General features: G+C 37.5%; 1 protein-coding gene across 3 annotated transcripts in view; it reads left to right on the top strand.

Moving 5' to 3' along the window:
- The window catches only part of DCX (doublecortin), a 363,420-nt gene that overhangs the window by 204,907 nt on the left and 138,016 nt on the right, over positions 1–20,497 (top strand). The window lies entirely within an intron of this gene.

Here is a 20,497-nt window from a genome sequence, read left to right as displayed (position 1 = left end):
GGCCTTATTTTTCAAAATGAGCTAAAATGAGGTGGAAGAAAAGCATTACCACAAAGCCAGGGCCATGTTCCACAGGAAAAGAGAGATTTGAGTCGGGTATCTTGGGTCTTTCAAACCTCAACTAGCCATCTGCAGACCCTAGCTAAGTACCAGTTCCAGTGACAATTGCTGCATAATAAACTATCCCAAGCTTAGGGGCACAAGAACAATTTTATTATGCTCATGGATTCTGTGGTTCAGGAATTCAGTCAGAGATTGGCTGGGTGATTGTTTTGCTCCTTGTGGTGTCACTTGAGGTACTTAGGTGATGGATGAGATAGTCTGGAGGATCCAAAATGGTTTCACTTTCACATCTAGTGCCTTGGTGGGAATGGCTGGAAGACTGGAGTAGCTGAGATTGTTGCCTGGAGCACTTACGTGTGGCTTCTTACATGTGGCAGTCTCAGAGTTATTGAACTGTTTATGGGGCAACTTGCTTCCCTCAGGGCAATTATCCTAAAAGAACCAGGTGGAAGCTGCATGGCTTTTTATGACTTAACATCAGAAGCAATATAGTGTTGCTTCTGCCATATTGTATCGGTTGAAGCAGTCACAAGACCAACTTAATTCAGAGAGAGGGAATGCATACTTCACTTCTCGATGGGAGGAGTTTCAATAAATTTGCAACCATTTTAAAAAACCTCTTCAGTATTCAGGAGATAAATAACACTGAGGGAACACTCTTTATTCGGTCATGGATTGGACCATGTATGCTACCAAGGACTCTTTTTTCCCGTCCAGTGTGGGACCCATACAAGAAGGCAAGCTCAGCAAGATGCTGAGGATGTTCTTTGGTCCTTTTCTCCACGGCCCACACCATATCTTTCTTCACTGGATCGTAGAACTTGGCCTAAAAGGGGGAAGTAAGTGAGGACAAAGACATAGGAAAAAGTGTTCTCCCTTTCTCCCTCTCTCTCACTATCCCTCTTTTTTTTTTTTTTTCATAAGACCTAGATGTGCTAAGCTACCCTCTCTCTGTCTCCTTTCACCTGGGCTGCACCTTGGTCCTGCTCAAATTTCCAAGAGCTGGGGAGTGGTGTCTTATTGCACCAGCCCTCTGGGATCAAGAATAAAAAGAGCAAACTATGCAGAAAAGAAGGGCTCCAAGAAAGCCAAAAGAAAGCAAGGGTTTATTGCCTTAGGCCAGTTCTATTTATATTTCCTATACTCCACGCTAGCAGGGTGGTCTAATTGTGTGGCTCTGTGGACTCCAGAACTCCATTTTATTCTTGATCTGCACCAGAGCTCTCATTCTGAGTGTGAGGAGGGAGTTTCAGTGTCCCACTTCTCTCCCTCCCAAGAGTTACAGTGTGTGCCACTTCGCCGTTGTTGATCACTTTGTGCCAGTCACTGTGCCACTTTACACCCATTATCCCAATTAAGTTTCACAACAACCTTGTGAGGTATATAATATTATCCCTGAGTCACAAGTGAGAAAATCCAAGCCTCAATGAGCTGAAATAAATTTTTCTGGCTCACACTGTTAGTATAAAGCAGAACTTAGATTGGAACCAAGGCAATCTGATCCCAAAGCCTGCAAGTAGCAATTTCTCCGTGTTTCTCTCAGCTGAGCAAGACGGATAGTAGCGATTATCATAAAACTATAAAAAATATATATTTATAGTCAATAAGACTGTCGCTTAGGGGCTATGTGCAACTTAGCTGGTGTAAATAACCAACATCAGTAAAAGAAGATGTTTAAGAGAGGCTGAGTAATAATAATACTGGTATCTAACATTTACCAAAAGCTTACAATATACCAGGAACTAATGAAACATTTTACCTACATTAATTTGTGAATTGCTCACAACATCCTGGGTGGTAGACACTATTATTATTACCTTTGTAAAAATTAATTAATTAATTTGAATTGTGGTAACGTTGGTTTATAACATTATGTAAATTTCAGATGTACATCATTCTATTTTGATTTCTGTGTAGATTACATCGTGTTCACCACCCAAAGACTAATTATAATCCATCACCATACACGTGTGCCTAATCCCCCCTTTTGCCCTCCTCCCTCCCGCCTTCCCCTCTGGTAACTATCAATCCAACAACTGTCTCTATGTGTTTGTTGTTGTTTTTATCTTCTATTTATGAGTGAGATCATACCATATTTGACTTAGTCCCTCTGACTTATTTATCTTACCATATACCCTCAAAGTCCATCCATGTTGTCACAAATGGCCGGATTTCATCGTTTTTTATGGCAGAGTAGTATTCCATTGGGCATATATACCACATCTTCTTTATCCATTCATCTTTTGGTGGGCACCTAGGTTGCTTCCAAGTCTTGGCTATTGTGAATAATGCTGCAATGAACATAGGGGTGCAGATATATTTATGCTTTTGCATTATCAAGTTCTTTGGATAAATGCCCAGCAGTGGGATAGCTGGATCATATGGTAGATCTATTCTTAATTTTTTGAGGGATCTTCATACTGTTTTTCATAGTGGCTGCACCAGTTTCCACTCCAACCAGCAGTGTATGAGAGTTCTTTTTTCTCCACGTCCTCTCCAACACTTGTTATTTACTATCTTGTTAATTATAGCCATTCAGATGGGCAAGAGGTAATATCTCATTGTAGATTTGATTTGCATTTTCCTGATAGTTAATGATGTTGAATATCTTTTCACGTGCCTGTTGGACATCTGTATATCTTCTTTGGAGAAATGTCTGTTCAGATCTTTTGCCCATTTTTTTAAATTGTGTCTCTGTTTTGCTTTTTTCTTTAGTGCTTACCATGAGGTTTGTATTCAAAATCTCATAGATAAGATAGTCCATTTTCTGATGGCCTCTTATTTCCTTAGACTAAACCGATTCAGTCCCTTTCCTCTTCCTCTCCTAAGTCGTTTTTCTCACATCTTAGTCCATCTTGTGCTGTTAGTTTGTGGTTAAAATGACAAGTTTATACTTGTTTTGATAAACAAGATTATCCTTTGTTTTTGAAAAGATTATCTTTTCCTTCCCTTTATCTTTAGTGCTATTCTTGAGTATTTGCTAACCTGTTCTGATGTATAGCTATAATTTTCTGATTTTGTCTAACTATTTATCTCAATGCTCCATGCTTTGTAACCCATTTTTCCCCTTCAGGTATGAGGGCCTTTTTGAGGATTTCTTGTAGTGGAGGTCTCGTGGCTACAAACTCCCTTAGCTTTTGTTTATCTGGAAAGGTTTATATTTCTCCATCATAACTGAAGGGTATTTTCACTGGTAGAGTAATTCTTGGCTGAAAGTTTTTGTCCTTCAGGGATTTGAATATGTCATTCCAGTCTCTCCTAGCCTGTAAGGTTTATGCAGAGAAATCCACTGAAAGCTTGATAGGGGTTCTTTGTAGGTTATTTTCTTCTGCCTTGCTGCCCTTAGTATTTTTCTGTGTCATTCACTTTTGTCAGTTTCACTACTATGGGCCTTGCAGTTGGTCATTTTACATTGACATACTTAGGAGATCTGATAGCCTCTTCCACATGGATTTACATCTCCTTTCGTAGGTTTGGGAAATTCTCTGCTATTATTTCTTTGAACAAGCTTTCTGCTCCATTCTCCTTCTCTTCTCCCTCTTTAATACCTACAATTCTTATGTTGCTTTTCCTAATTGTGTTGCATATTTCTCAGAGACTTTCTTACTTTATTTTTAGTCTTAATTCTCTCTCCTCCTCTATCTGGAGCATTTCAACATGTCTGTCCTCGATTTTGCTGATTCTCTCCTCTATGATGTCAACTCAAGCATTTAGGGGATACATATTTTGTTTTATCTCTTACGCTGTGTCTTTTATTTCCAATATTTCTAATTGATTCTTCTTTATAGTTTCAATCTCTTTTGTGAAGTAGCTCCTGAACTAGTTGAATTGTTTCTCTTAACTCTCTTTTAAATTGTTGAGGTTTTTGATGATAGCTATTTTGAATTCTCTGTCATTTAGATTATATATTTCGGTGTCCTCAGGACTGATTTCTGGGTACTTGTCATTTTCTCTCTGGTCTGGAGATTTAATAGAATTTTTGATACTGCTATAGGGTGTGGCTCTGTTTTAAGCATCATGGTATTATTTGGTTGCAGTTACCACCTATTGCCACTGGGTGGGGGTCAACAGCTGTGTATTCTGAGCCCTTTGTGTTCCTCTGAGATTCCAGGCACTGGATCCTCCCCTGGGCATGTGGGGAGGAGGGGCACTTTCTTCTGTATGCTCTCTGGGTTTTCTCGCTCTGCCCTCACTATCTGCTCTCTTCGCATGTTGGCCTGATTAGGTCACCCCCAAGTTAGCTTTCACATTGGTAGAGGCTTTCCCCTAGGCTGTGAGGGCCCTCAAGGATCTTTGATGTTCCCACGAATGAACATTCCCCACCCTCCCCCATTACTTCCCTCTCAGAGGCGGCCTATGGTCCCATATCCCAGTCTTTTTGGGAAGGAGTGAAATTTTCTCCTGCCCCATTCCACCTCCTCTGAGAGGGGATCCAGCCTCTCTGTCCTCCATCATACAGCTGCGTGGGTTTTTCAGACATCTTTTGTGTTGTGTTTGGATATCTTCTGTTGGAGAATGAATGTCTTTTTTGTGGTATGGTAGAAGCAAGAGATTACCAGGAACGCTCGCTCCACCATGATGCTGACCTCTCTTTTTTTCTTGGTGAGTCTAGCTAAAAGTTTGTCAATTTTGTTTATCTTTTCAAAGAACCAACTCTTGGTTTCATTGATTTTTTTCTATTGTTTTTTAGTCTCTATTTCATTTATTTCTGCTCACATTTTTATTCTTTCCTTCCTTCTAATGATTTTGAGCTTTGTTTGTTCTCCTTTTTTCCAGTTCCTTTAGGTGCATTGTTAGATTTTTTAGAGATTTTTCTTGTTTGCTGAGGTGGGCCTGTATTGCTATAAACTTCCCTCTTAGAACCCATAAATTTTGGCATGTTGTATTTTCATTTTCGTTTGTATCCAGGTATTTTTTTTTTATTTTTCCTTTGATTTCTTCATTGACTCAATCGTGGTCCAGTAGAATTTTGTTTAATCTCCACATATTTGTGGCTTTTTTGATTTTCTTCCTGAGAGTTGATTTCTAGTTTCATACAATTGTGGTCAGAAAAGATGCTTGGTATTATTTCCATCTTCTTAAATTTATTGAGACTTGTTTTGTGGCCTAATATGTGATCTATCCTGGAGAATGTTCCATGTGCATTTGAAAAGAATATGTATTCTGCAGTTTTTGGATGGAATGTTCTATATATATCTACTAAGTCCATCTGATCTAATGTGACATTTATATTATTACATTTTATAATTGATTAAAACAAGACATAGAAAAGGTATGTAACTTGACCAAAGTCAGACTGTAAATAATTGACACAGCAAAGATTTAAACCCAGGCAGCCTGACTCAAGTCTGTGCTCTTAACCGTTATGAAATATTGCCTCTCTTGATTCTATCTGCCCTTGAAAATTGAAATCATAGCTGTTATTAATCTTTCAGGAAGGTGAAGGTATGCAGCGTACTCTAGTGGTATACAATATTAAACATCTAAGACCTATTTTGGTTAAGGTCTTGCAGCACTCCTGATTAAAGATTTATTTTTACTAGCTCATTAGCAATGCTTTGCACATAGTCAATGCTCAATAACTGATTTTGTGATGGTTTCTTATTCAGTCAATTTTACTCTAGGAGTTTTAACATTGTATGAAACATCAAGCTAAATAAAAATAATTATTTTATTTCTGCTGAAATTTGTTGAACATCATTGATGCATGAGGCTGTGTGCTAAGCATTTTGGGGAACACAAGATATGAAATCAGACACTGATAGCTCCTCAAAAGTTCCTGATTCTGGGTGGAGCATTATATATAAAACTGATCTTATCTTACCATTTCTTATATCCTTACATCCTATCCTTTCCCTCTAGAAAGATTATTTTTCTATATCTGATCCCTTAATCCTTGAAATTTTAGGTTATCATCAGTTAGTCTTGTTCCAGATTCCTATCCCCACCACTCTTTAGGAGTGGTCCCTCACTTGGAGATGGCTCTCTGCCTTCACATACTCCATCCAAGATGTCTGGGGAGTTGCAGCTGCCAACCAGCTTATTAGAGGAGTGAGAGCAGAAACCCAATATGGCTGCAGCTTGTTTTTCTTTCATGTGGTCTTTTCAACAAGTGCCAATCCATCTTCTCAACAAATGCTGATCCATCAGCCTACCATGATGTCTCTGATTTTACACGTCTTCTATGTCTATATCTGGCCCCATTCTAATCCACCAACTCCATCTCTCCCTACTCTGTGTAAAGATCTTCTGTCAGACAGACAGGCCTCTGTCCTCATGAATAGTGCCATGCTCATTCTCATCTCCTTCTGTTTGTTCACTCAATCCTCCCTTCTTCCTGCTACCACTAGTGCTTGTACCAGCCAAAATAATACCTAATGGCATTTATGTAATATGCACCCATTATTTTGTGTATCAGCTTTGACTTCTCAACTATATTGTTGTGATATTGATATTTATAATAAATATATATTTAGGGGCTAGCCCCATGGCCAAGTGGTTACATTTGTGCACTCTGCTTCAGCAGCTAGGGTTTCACCATGTTGAGGCAGTGTCCCACAAAGCACAGCCAGAGGGACCTACAACCAAAAATATACAACTATGTACTGGGGGGCTTTGGGGAGAAGAAGAAAAAAAAAGATTGGCAACAGATGTTAGCTCAGGTGCCAAAAATAAATAAATAAATAAATAAATATGTATATGTATATTTAATCTTCATCCTCATTTCTGGCACAGACCTCCTAAAAACCTTGGAATTTCTTGAGTGATGAAAACTCATAAAGGTGCCTTTTGTTATGTTAATGAGGTGACTTATGGACACCACCTAAAGATGGGGGCTGGTTGCCAGGAGAACAAATGATGTGATTAGAGGGTTGGAACATTCAGTGTCACCCCCTCACCTCCAGGGAGGGGAGAGAGGCTGGAGGTTGAATCAATCTCCAATGGCCAGTGGTTTAATCAATCATACCTATGTAATGAGTCCTCCATAAAAACCCAAAAGGACAGGATTCAGAGAATTTCTGGGTTGGTGAACACATGGAGATTTGGGGAGAGTGGTGCTGCTGGAGAGGACACAAAATCTCTGCACCCTTTTCCTGTACCTTTCTCTATGTATCTCATTCGTCTGGCTGTTCCTGAGTTATATCCTTTTATAATAAACTGGTGATCCAGTAAGTAAAATGTCTATTTGAGTTCTATGAGCTGCTCTTGGAAATTAATCAAACCTAAGGAGGAGGTTGTTGGATTGGTCAGAAGCTCAGGTGACAACCTAGACTTGTGATTGATGTCTACAGTGGGGGAGGGCAGTCTTATGTGACTGAACACTTAACCTATGAAATCTGATGCTATCTATCAGTAGACAGTCTCAGAATTGAGTTGAATTGTAGGACACCCTGCTCTTGTCTGAGAATTGCTTGGTCATGCGAGGAGAAATCACCCTCCCCCCCCCCACACATTGGAATTGGTGACCAAAACACTCTATTAATTGTCAATATCTTTAAAGCTCATGCCATCCTGTTGTAGCACCCTCTATTCATTTATGTTACTGATATTTTCCACTGTCTTCCTAGTCCTAGCTTTTCATTAAAATCAGATGGTTTCCTTGTTCAAAACACACATTTATGGAATCTACCCCAGACCTACCAGGTCAGAATCTCTAGGAGTTCAGCTGGCTCCACAATTCTCATTTTTACCAAGTGCTATGAACTAAATTATGTCCCCTCAAAATTCATACATTAAAAGCCTAACCCCCAATGTGACTGTATTTGTAAATAGAGCTTTTAGGAGGAAATCAAGGTTAATAGAGATCATAAAATCATAAAGGTGGGGCCCAATCCAATAGGATTGGTGGCCTTATAATAAGAGAGTGAGAGAGATATCTCTCTTTCTGCATGCACACACTAGGGAAAGGCCACGTGAGCACACAACAAGAAGGCACATATCTACAAGCCAGGAAGAGTTCTCACCAGAAACCTATCTTGTTGATCTTGGACTACTGGCCTCCAGAATTATGAGAAAACAAATTTCTGTTGTTTAAGTCACCCAGCCTACAGCATTTTGTTATGGTTACCCAAGCAGACTAAGACAACAAGGTTCTCTGAGGATTCTTATGCAGCCAGTGTGGACCTGCCTCCCTTCACCCTTTTATCTAGAAAACTTTCAAGATTTAGCATAGGTGTACTCTTCTGTGGGATACCCTTCCCTGACAACTCAGGCAGCATCTGGATCGATGAAACCTCCTTGGACTAGCACTGCATTTACCATAGGCACTTTCTCACAATCTTTCTGTATCTACTTGCTGTGAACTATGCCCTGGACTAGTTAAGTTCCGGAAGAACTTATAAGTAGAGGCTTGGAGCAGCAATCTGGGTGGAAGGGACAGTGCCAATCACGGGACTTGTCCACACTGCACTTTGTAAATAGATTGAGAAAAAGTCACTTTTCCTTATCAAAAGGGGCTACTCTTGGCATTCCACTTAAATGTCATTGCTCTTTTCCTATCCTTGTATCCATCTTGATTCTTCCCTGTCCCTTCTAAAAAAATCCATTCTGTGTCCCACAGAGCTTGATCAATTTGAGGGCAGTGGCAATGAGAGTAACTACTCTTTATCTAGTTCTGTGTATAAAAACACACTGATGCTGATAGAGCAAACTGTGTTTCTTTCCCTCTTTGGTCCACAATCATTGTACTCTTGATTTATGATCTCTTACTTCTTCAGTTATATGGTCCTTGTGGGAAGTAACATTGGCTGTCACATTGGAGGACTGGAAGATGCTAGGGCAATATAAACACAAATTAGGCCCAGGAAGATGGAGTATACATACTTTTTCCTATTCCTCCCAATAAGTACTGTTAAACACCGTGGACATTATATATAAAACAAACATGAAAAAATTCTAAAAGGTAGAAAAAAGAAGGCAGACTGGCCAGGGACCGCAGGACCTGAAGAATGACACATTGATGAATTCCCTGAGTTTTCTTTTTATTTCATATTTCCAAGACTTGAAGCTGAAGAAGCCAGCAACCCAGAAACACCAATGGGTATAGAAAAACAAAAGCCTGCTCTCTCTAGGCAAAGGGCCAGGAAAGGGACAGCTTAGTGAGAGAGAAAACACTCATAAAATAATTGTTCTATTCCATTCAAGTACCACTGAAAAAACCATAACCTCACCCCCACCCACACCATCAAAGGCCAAGTGGGGAGTATAGACTTCCCCTCTGGCAAAGCTGTAATGAACATTTCCTCCCGAATAAGTCAAATTAGAGAGCTGAGACTTTCAACCCCACCAGGAATTAATGAGCCCTCCTTCCACTATGATGTCAGGGTGACCACCTGGGGGGCCTGGACTTCCACACCTATGCAGCAGTAGCAAGGTGTCCCTCACATTCTCTACTGGGATGGTTTCAGAGGAGGTATAGTAGAGAGTAATGAAACCATGCCTAACATTGTGTCAGTTGAAGCTGCATGAAAAGCCAGAACTCCCACCTCCACAGAGCAAAAATGAGGAGCTCTTCCCCAACTCAGATGTCAACAGAGACCAAGTGGGGATCTTGGACTTCTAGCTCCACTAGTGAGGTGGCACTCACTCCTTCCCCCACTGAAATTGTGTCAAATAAAGTCAACTAAAACAGAAAGTGTGAATAAGATCCAGAGACTCAAAACATAATGTGAAAATGTCCAGGTTCCAATTGAAAGTTGCTCATCATAACAAGAACCAGAAAGATATCAAACTGAGTAAAAAAAGACATCCAATAGAAGCCAACACTGAGATGATAGAAATGTGAGGGTTATTTGAGAAAAATTTTGAAGCAACCATTATAAAATTGCTCCAAAACATAATTATGAACACTCTTGAAACAAATAATTTAAAAAAAGAAAGCCTCAGCAAAGAAACAGAAAATCTCATCAAATAAATAGAAGATACAAAGAAGAACCAAATAGATATTTTGGAATTAAAAAATACAGTAACTGAAATAAAAAGCTACAGTGGATAGCCTCAACGGAAGAATGGAGTAGATAGAAGAAAGATTAAGTGAACTGGGAAATAGCACAATACAAATTACCATCTGAACAATGGAGAGAAAAGAGATTAAAAAACAGAGCCTCAGGGATATGTGAGACTATAACAAAAGGTCTTACATTTGTGTTATCAGAGTCCTATAAGTAATGGAGAAAGAGAGCAAAGCTGAAACAGTACCTTAAAAAATAATGACTGAAAAGTTTCTAAATTTAGCAAGAAACATAAACATATTGATTTAAAAATCAAGCCCCAAACAGAATAAGCCCAAAGTAATCTATGCCAAGATACATCATAATTAAACTAATGAAAACCAAAGACAAAGATAAATCCATGAAAACAGCCAGAGAAATAGATGCTTTAACTTTAGGGGAAAAATAATTAGAATGGCATCAGATTTCTCATCAGAAATACTGAAAGCCAGAATGAAGTGGCACAATATTTTTCAGGAACTGAAAGAAAGATCTGTCAGCCCAAAATTCTATATATAGCAAAACTTTCCTTCAGTAAGGAAGGGGAAATAAAAACTTTCTCAGATGAAGGAAAACAGAATATCACCAGTAGACCTGCCCTAAAAAAATTGCTACAGGAAGTTCTCTAAGAAAGGAGTACCAGGAAGAAAGAAAGAAAATGATAAGGAAAAATGTGGATAAATACACTAAGCTTTCCTTCTCCTCTAGAGTTTTCTATATTTATGTTTAATGGTTGAGGCAAAAAATATAACACATTCTGATGTGCTTTCAAATGGATGTAAAGGGACTATTTAAGACAATTAGATTATAAATGGGAGACGTTATAGGGAAGAAAGGGAGGTAAGCTTTCTATACTTTAATTGCCAAAATGATGACACCAATAAATGGTGATGTTATGTACATATAACATAGTATCTAGAGGAACCAATAAAAAAGCTATATAAAGAGATACTCAACAATACTACAGATAAATCAAAATGGAATTCCTAGAAATGATCAAGTAGCCCATAGGAAGGCAGGGAATAGAAAATACAGAAACAAAAAAATGAAGAAAGCAAACAGAAAACAAAAATAAATAAAATGACAGGCTTAAGCCCTAACATGCCAATAATTACATTAAATGTAAATGGTCTAAATAAACCAATTAAAAGATTTTTGGCAGAGTGGATTTTTTTTAAGTGACCCAATTATATATTACCTCCAAAAAACTCAATTTAAACATAATGATATAGGCAGATTGAAAAGAAGGCTAAAGATACATCATGCAAACATTAGTCAATGGCAAGCCCCAGATAAAGTAGACTTCATAGGAAAGAGGATTACCAGAGAGAGAAAGGGAAATTATATAGTAACAAAAGGATTACTCCATCAAGAAGACATAGTAATTCTAAACGTGTATATACCAACCAACAGAGACAAAAAATTCATGAAGCAAAAACTGGTGGAACTAAACTGAACAATAGACAAATCCAGAATTATAGTCAAAGATTTGAACAACTCTCTCTCAACAATTGATAGAATAATGAGACAGAAAACCAGCAAAAGTATAGAAGAACTAAAAAACGCCATCAAACAACAGGAGCCAGTCAACATTTATAGAAATTGCTATTATAGAATGTGTATTCAACAACAGCAGAATATACATTCATTTCACATGCCCACAGTACACACACCAAAATGGATATTATCCTAGGCCATAGAATATATCTCAATGTATTTAAGAGTAGAACACAAACAAAGTGTGTTCTCTGACCACAAAGGAATCAAACTAGAAATTAATAGCAGAAAGATAATAGAAAAATCAACAAACACTTGGAAACTAAACAATATAATTCTAAATAACTAATAGGAAAAAGAAAAATAAAATATACAACAAAATGAGTAAAAAGGAAAACAAGACATATCAAAACTTGAGGAACATAGCTAAAGCAGTAATGAGAGGGAAATTTATAGCAGTAAATGCATACATTAGAAAAGAGTAAAGGTCTTAAATCAATAATCTAAGCTCCTATAGCAACAACTTAAAAGAAGAACAAAATAAACCAAAAGCAGGCAGAAGGAAGGAAATAATAAAGATAAGAGGAGAATTCAATGAAATTTGAAAACAGAAAAACAATAGAAAAAATCAATGAAACAAAAACCTTGTTCTTTGAAAAGATCAATAAATTGACAAATGTCTAATAAGACTGACAAAAAATAGAAAATACACAAACTACCAATATCAGGAATGAAACAGAGGATATCACTACTAACTCTTCAGATATCAAAAGAATTACAAGGGAATACTACAAATATCTCTATACACATAAATTTGGCCACTTAAACTAAATGGACTGCTTCCTTGAAAAACATACAGTACCACAATTCATCTAACACAAAATCAATAATTTTAATAGCCCTATAACCAGTAATAAGTTGAATTGGTAATTTAAGAAATCCAAAAAGCAATCTCCAGAGTGGCATCAGCATCATGGCAGAGTGAATTTGCCCAGGATTCTCTCCCCTCCAACATACAATGAAAAGGGACATTCATACTCCAACAGAGGACATGCTAACACAACACAAAAATGTTGGAGAGATAGACCCAGCCATATGACGGAGCATGGAGAGGCTGGAGCCCACCCTTGGAAGAGCTGGAATCGGGTAAGAGAAAACTTCATCCCTCCCATAATAGACTGTGATCCATGACTGCAGGAGGCCTCTGAGAGGGAAGGAACAGGGGAGGGGATGTTCATCCATGGGAACATCAAGGACCCCCGAGGGCCTATGCAGCCTAGAGGGAAAAACTCTACTGGGGCGAGAGCTTTCACAGTGGGTGACCTCATCAAGCCAACACCCCAGGAGAGGAGATAGCGAGAGCAGAGCAAGACAGCCCTGAGAGCATGCAGGAGAAAGCACCACTCCTCCCACCCTCCCTGAGCCCATTCCACTGCCTGGAATTTTGGCTGAAGGCAGAAGGCTCAGCATACATGGCTCTTGACCACCACACAGTGTCAATAGGCAGTAACTGCAACCAAATAATATCAGGATGCATAAGATCAGAGCCAACCCCTCTAGCAATATCAAACATTATATCAAATCTCCAGACCAGAGAGAAAACAACAAGTACCCAGAATTCAGTCTTGAGGACACAGAAATATGTAGTCTAAATGGCAATGAATTCAAAATAGCCATCATCAAAAAACTCAACAAGGTAAAAGAGAATGTACAGAAATAATTCAACGAGTTCAGGAGCTACTCTGAAAAGAGATTGAAACTATAAAGAAGAATCAATCAGAAATATTAGAGATGAAAGACACAATGGAAGAGATAAAACAAAATACAGATTCTCTGAAGGCTTGAGTGGACATCATAGAGGAGCGTATCATCATAATCGAAGATAGACATGTTAAAATGCTATAGACAAGGAGGAGAGAGAACTAAGACTATAAAGAAATGAAGAAAGTCTCTGAGAAATATCTGATTCAATTAGGAAATGCAACATAAGAATTATAGGTATTCAAGAAGGAGAAGAGAAGGAGAATGGAGCAGAAAGTGTGTTAAAAGAAATAATAGCAGAGAACTTCCCAAACCTAGGGAAAGAGATGGAAATCTGTGTGGAAGAGAATTTCAGATCTCCTAGATATGTCAATGTAAAAAGAGCTACTGCAAGGCATATAGTAGAAAACTGGCAAAATGAATGACAAAGAAAGAATGCTAGGGGCAGCAAGGCAGAAGAAAATAACCTTCAAAGGAAACCCTATCAGGCTTGCAGCTGATTTCTCTGCAGAAACCTTACAAACTAAGAGAGAATGGAATGACAGATTCAAATCTTTGAAAGACAAAAATTTTCATCCAAGAATACTCTATCCAGCAAAAATATCCTTCAGATACAATGGAGAAATAAAAACTTTCCCAGACAAACAAAGGCTAAGGGAGTTCATAGCCACGAGACCCGCCTCCATACAAGAAATCCTCAAGAGGCCCTCATACTGGAAAAAAAGGGAAGAAATGGGTTACAAAGCACAGAGTAAGGAGATAAATAGGTATACAGAATCAGAATAGGGTAGCAAATGCTCAAGTGTAGCATTAAAGTTAAAGAGAGGGGAAACACCAAAAACAAAGATAATCTTGTCATTTTAACCACAAACTCACAACACAAGATAGAATAAGATGTGAGAAAAACAACGTAGGTGGGGAGGTGAAAAGGGACTGAATTGGTTTAGACTTAAGGAAACAAGAGGCCATCAGAAAATAGACTATCTTATACAGGAGATTCTGAATACAAACCTCATGTTAACCACTAAACAAAAAAGCAGAACAGAGACACAAATAATAAATCATGAGAAAATAAAGAAACATATCATTAAAAACTACATAATTCAATGGGTAGGGCAAAACACACAAGATGAGAAACAAAGGAAATTCAGGAAAACCAGAAAATGAGTGACAAAATGACAGCATTAAGCCCTCATATATTGATAATCACCTTAAACATAAATGGATTGAATTCTCCAATAAAAAGACATGGAGTGGCATGATGGATTAAAGAATAAGACCAAAAAATATGCTTTCTTCAGCAACAAACACAGGCTCAGAGTGAAGTGATGGAAGGCGATACTCGAAGCTAATGGCAAACAAAAGAAGGCAGGTGTCGCAATACTTATATCAGACAAAGTAGACTTCCAGATAAGACAGGTAAAGAGAGACAAAGAAGAGCAGTATATAATGATCAAAGGAACATTCCATCAAGAAGAAATAACACTTATAAATATCTATGCACCCAACACAGGAGCACCAAAGTTCTTAAAGCAACAATTAACAAAACTAAAAGAAGATATTAATAATAGCACAATAATAGTATGGGACCACAACACTCCACTCATATCAATGGATAGATCATCCAGACAGAAAATCCACAAGGAAACAGTGGAATTAAATGAACAGCTAAATCAGTTGGGCTTGATAGACATATATAGAACACTCCATCCAAAAAGAGCAGAATACACATTCTTCTCAAGTGTGCATGGAACATTCTCAAGGATAGACCATAAGTTGGGAAACAAGGCAAGCCTCAATAAATTTAAGAAAATTGAAATACTAACAAGCATCTTTTCCAATCACAATGCTATGAAGCTAGAAATTAATTACAAGAAAAAAGCTCAGGAAGGGACAAAGATGTGGAGACTAAACAACATGCTATTGAACAAGCAATGGATCATTGAAGAAATTAAAGGAGAAATCAAAAAATATCTGGAGACAAATGAAAATGAAAACATACCATGCCAATTTATGGGATGCAGCAAAAGCTGTATTAAGAGGGAAATTCATCGCAACATAGGCACACTTTAACACACAAGAAAAATCCCAAATAAGCAATCTCAAACTACACCTAACTGAATTAGATAAAGAAGAACAAACAAAGCCCAAAGTCAGCAGAAGGAGAGAAATAATAAAAATCAGAGCAGAAATAAATGCTATTGAAACAAAAAAGGCAGTAGAAAGGATCAATGAAACTAATATCTGGTTCTTTGTGAAGATAAGCAAAATTGAAAAATCCCTACCCAGACTTGCAAAGAGAAAAAGAGAGAAACCTCAGAAAAATAAAATTAGAGATGAAAGAGGAGAAATAACAATGGACACCACAGAAATACAATGGATTATAAGAGAATACTACAAAAAACTATATGCCAACAAAATGGACAATCTAGAGGAAATGGATAAATTCTTAGACTCTTACAAGCTCCCAAAGCTGAACCAAGAAGAAATAGAGAATCTGAATAGACCAATCACAAGGAAAGAGACTGAAACAGTAATCGACAGCACCCCAAAAAATAAAAGCCCAGGACCAGACAGATTCCCTGGGGAATTCTACCAAACTTTAAAGATGATTTAACACTTGTCCTTCTCAAGCTATTCCAAAAAATTAGGGAATATGGAAACTTCTGAACACATTCTATGAGGCCAACATCACTGTGATACCAAAAGCCAACGAGGACAACATAAAAAAGGAAAACTACAGGCCAATATCACTGATGAACATAGATTCAAAAATGCTCAACAAAGTTTTGGCAACCCCAATTCAGCAATACATCAAAAAATTCATACATCATGATCAAGTGGGATTTATACCAGGGACACACAGATGGTTCAACTTCCCCAAATCAATCAATATGATACACCACATTAACAAAATGAGGAATAAAAACCATACGATCAGCTCAATAGATGCACAGAAAGCATTTGACAAGATTGAACAGCCATTTATCATAAAAACTCTTAACAAAATGGGGGTGGAAGGAAATTGCCGCAACATAATAAAGGCTATATATGACAAACCCACAGCCAACATCATAAGCGATGGGGAAAAACTGAATACCATCCCTTTGAGAACAGGAACAAGACAAGGATGCCCACTATCACCACTCTTATTCATCATAGTACTGGAGGTTTTGGCCAGAGCAATTAGGAAACAGAAAGATATCCAAATAGTGATTTAAGATGGGAAACTCTCACTGTTTGCAGATGACATGATCCTATATATAGAAAACCCTAAAGAATCCACTGGAAAACTATTAGAAATACTTAGCAACTACAGTAATGTTGCAGGGCACAAAATCAACTTACAAAAATCAGTTGCTTTTCTATACTCTAATAAGGAACTTACAGAAAGAGAACTCAAGAATACAATTCCATTTACAATTCCAACTAAAAGAATAAAGTACCTAGGAATAAATTTAACCAAAGAGGTGAAGGACTTATACAATGAAAAGTATAAGACATTACGGAAAGAAATAGATAATGACATAAAGAGATGGAAAGAGATTCCATGCACATAGATTGGAAGAATAAACATAGTTAAAATGTCCATACTACCCAAAGCAATCTCCAGATTCAATGCAATCCTAAGCAGAATCCCAATGACATTCTTCATGGAAATAGAACAAAGAATCCTACAATTCGTATGGGGCAACCAAAGACCCCAAGTAGCTAAAGCAATTCTGAGAAAAAAGAACAAAGCTGGAATTAATACAATTCTATGCAATCTTTTCCAGAAAATAAAAGTGGGAATGCTTTCACATTTATTTTATGAAGCTAGAACTTCCCTGATATCAAAAGAAGACAAAGATAAGAAAGAAAGAAAGAAAGAAAAGAAGGAAGGAAGGAAAGAAATTATAGACCAATATCCCTCATGAATATATACATAAAAATCCTTTAAAAATATCAAGAAATAGAATTCAGCAATATATAGAAAGAATTATGCATGATAAACTATGGAATTTATGCAAGGGTAAAGGTAGCTACATAGGTAAATATAAAACCCAATAGTATTGTACTTTTTTTGGTTTGAAACTCCTGTTTTTCTCTGTATGACTTAAAATGTAAGTAAATAAGATAATAATTATAAATCTATATTAATGGGCACACAGTGTGTAAGTAAATAAGTTGTGACAATAACAACATAAAGGGGGCATGGAGCTGTAAAGGAATACTTTCTTTATACTAGTGAAACTAAATTATTAATTCATACTTGACTGTTAGAAAGTTAAGATAGTAATTGTAATCCCCTAGGTAACCAGTAAGGAAATAAATTTAAAATATATGTAAAAATAAACAAGAAAGAAATCAAAACGGTACACTAGAAAAAAAAAAAGAATGAATCACAAAACCGGCAGTAAAAGAGGCAATGAGGAACAAGGTTTAAGACACGTAAAAGACGAAGCAAAATGGCAGAAGTAAGCCTTTCCTTATCAGTAACTACTTTAAATGTAAAGGGATTAAAGTCTAAAATTAAAGGACAGAGTTGTCAGAATGGATAAAAAAACACTATACGTTGTCTACAAGAAACTCACTTAGATTGAAAAACTATTGATACACTCAACAACCTGGATGAATCTCCAGAGAATTATGCTGAGTGAAAAAAAGGCAATCCCAAGGGTTACATACTAAATGCTCCATTTATGTTACATTTTTGAAATGTCAAAATTATAGAAACGGAGAACAGATTAATGATTGTGAGAAGTTAAGTCAGTGGATATATGAAGGAATTGGATGAGGTTATAAATGAGCACCGTGAGAGAGTCTTGCTGTGATGGAACTGTTCTGTATCTTGACTGTATCAATGTCAATACCCTGGTTGTGAAATTGTATTATAGGTTTGTAAGATGTTACCATTGGAGAAATCTGGATAATGGTTAGATGGGACCTCTCAGCATTATTTCTTACTACTGCATGTGAATCTACAATTATCTCAAAACAAAAATATAATTTAAAAAATCAGAATACACAGAAAGAAAAAATCTGGATGAAAATATACTATCTCTGGGTGATCAGATTATTGCTCACTTCTGTTTTTCTTTCGGGCTTTTAAAGATTTTTGAGTTTGTCTAATATGAAAGGCATTATTTGTATATTTATTTGTGTTATTTATGCAGATGTGTGGGAATTATCAAAGTGGTCCTCCTTTCCTCCCTCTTCTTCCTCTCCCCACAAGACACACAGTCTACTCAAGCAGCCTCCCTGGCAGACTGCCATCCCATCACATCCCTATCTGTATTTACATCTTGCATTTATGCTATAGAGTCTTTCCTGCACCTAGCAGGGATCAAAGCCTTACCTTAAGGCTAGGATCTGTGAGTGGATTTCAGATTTTTTTTTTAAAGATTGGCACCTGAGCTAACATCTGTTGCAAGCTAACATCTGTTGCCAATTTTCTTTTCTTTTCTTTTTTTCCTTCTTCTTCCCCCCATTCAGTACATAGTTGTATATTTTAGTTGTGAGTGCCTCTGGTTGTGCTATGTGGGATGCCGCCTCAGCATGGCCTAATGAGCAGTGCCATGTCGGCGCCCAGGATCCGAACTGGTGAAACCCTGGGCTGCTGAAGTGGAGTGCGTGAACTTAACCACTCACCACGGGGCCGGCCCCAGATTTCAGATTCTAATCTAAGGAAAAGGACTGGGATAAGATTTGGAGGATTCAGACAGGGAGCACAAGGGCCTTTGCTAAATCCCTGATAAAACACAGTACATAACCCAGGCAATGAGAGAAGGGCTCCTGGGTATGGTTGTGCTTGTTCTTTCTGTTCATTTCTTGCACTCGCCCACACAGCTTTACAAATGAATCAGAAATAGGCAACTGGCTCCCTTTTCTACTCTAAAAATGCTGATTCTTGTCTTCTGAGGAATGAGTGCTTTTCCTCCTTCCTAAACAATAAATCAAAGCCCTGAAAACCATTTGAAAGGCACCAAGGTTTGCCCTTGATTAATTTCTTATTTCACCTTGTGCTTAACCTAATGCTGAAAGCATGAGGTGAGTTTCAGTTTTAAATGAGAGCTGCTGGCTTGGATTCGTGAAGGATCTTCTTTGTTGCTTTTTATTTTTAGAGGGGAAGATTCCAGTTAAAATTTTTCCAGCATTTTATTATGAAACTCTCAAAGATACAGAAAAGTTGAAAATTTTTCTGTGAACACCTGTATACCCACAATCTAGATTCTACAATTTACATTTTATTGAACTTGCTTTATAACATACTTTTCCATCTAGCCATCCTATCTATACATTCATCAATCCATTGTATTATTGCTTGAGGCATTTCAGAGTAAGTTGCAGTCTCCGGTACACTTCCTCCTAAACACATAAGTATGTATGTCATTTGCTAGAGTTCAATAATTCTCTAAGGTCCTTTTTTTCTTTTGATGTAAATTAACATACAACAAAATGTACAAATCCCACGTAGTACATTAGCTGAGTTTTGACATATACATACAAGTGTATAATCCAAACCACTGCCAAGATACAGAATATGAATATCAGAAATTTCCCTTATGTTCCTTCCCAGTCATTACTCACCCCCAACACCGTTTAGAGATAACCAGTGTTCTGATATGTTTGTGCCATAGTGTAATTTGCCTTTCCTAGAATTTCATGTAATGGAATCCTATAGTATGTACTCTTTATGGAAGGCTTCTTTCACTCAGCATAATACATTTGAGAGTAATTCATGTTATTATGTATCAGTGGTTTGTATCTTTTTATTGCTGAGTAGTATTTCATTGCTTGAGTATATCACAGTTTATCAATTTTTCTGCAGGTGGACAGCTGCCTTGTTTCCAGTTTTTTGCTATTACGAATAAATCTTCTATCATTGCTCTTTTGTGTTAATAAATGTGTCTCATTTAAGGAAGTACTGTAGGGTGTTTCAGTTGCAGGAATAGGGGTGGGAAACGTGGTTGTCTTCCACATGGTGGATGGTGAACTTGACCTTAGCTTAGAGGTCAGTCCTGGGAGATGGCATGAGATCCTAGCCTCCTCTCAGCCAAGAACAAAGGCATATCCATGTCTCTGGCTGCACTTCCTCTGAACTCATAAATTACTCTGTTGGAGCAGGCCTGGCTGCATTTAAAAATTGCTTTCAGTGTGTGCTTTAACCTTCAAAATCTCAAATCGGTTGGTTTTTCTCATTGTCC

The sequence above is a fragment of the Equus asinus genome, chromosome X (genome assembly GCF_041296235.1).
Source record: "Equus asinus isolate D_3611 breed Donkey chromosome X, EquAss-T2T_v2, whole genome shotgun sequence".
Lineage (NCBI taxonomy): Eukaryota > Metazoa > Chordata > Mammalia > Perissodactyla > Equidae > Equus > Equus asinus.
Note: the sequence above shows the minus strand (reverse complement) of the source record. Positions and strands in the feature narration are given on the sequence as shown.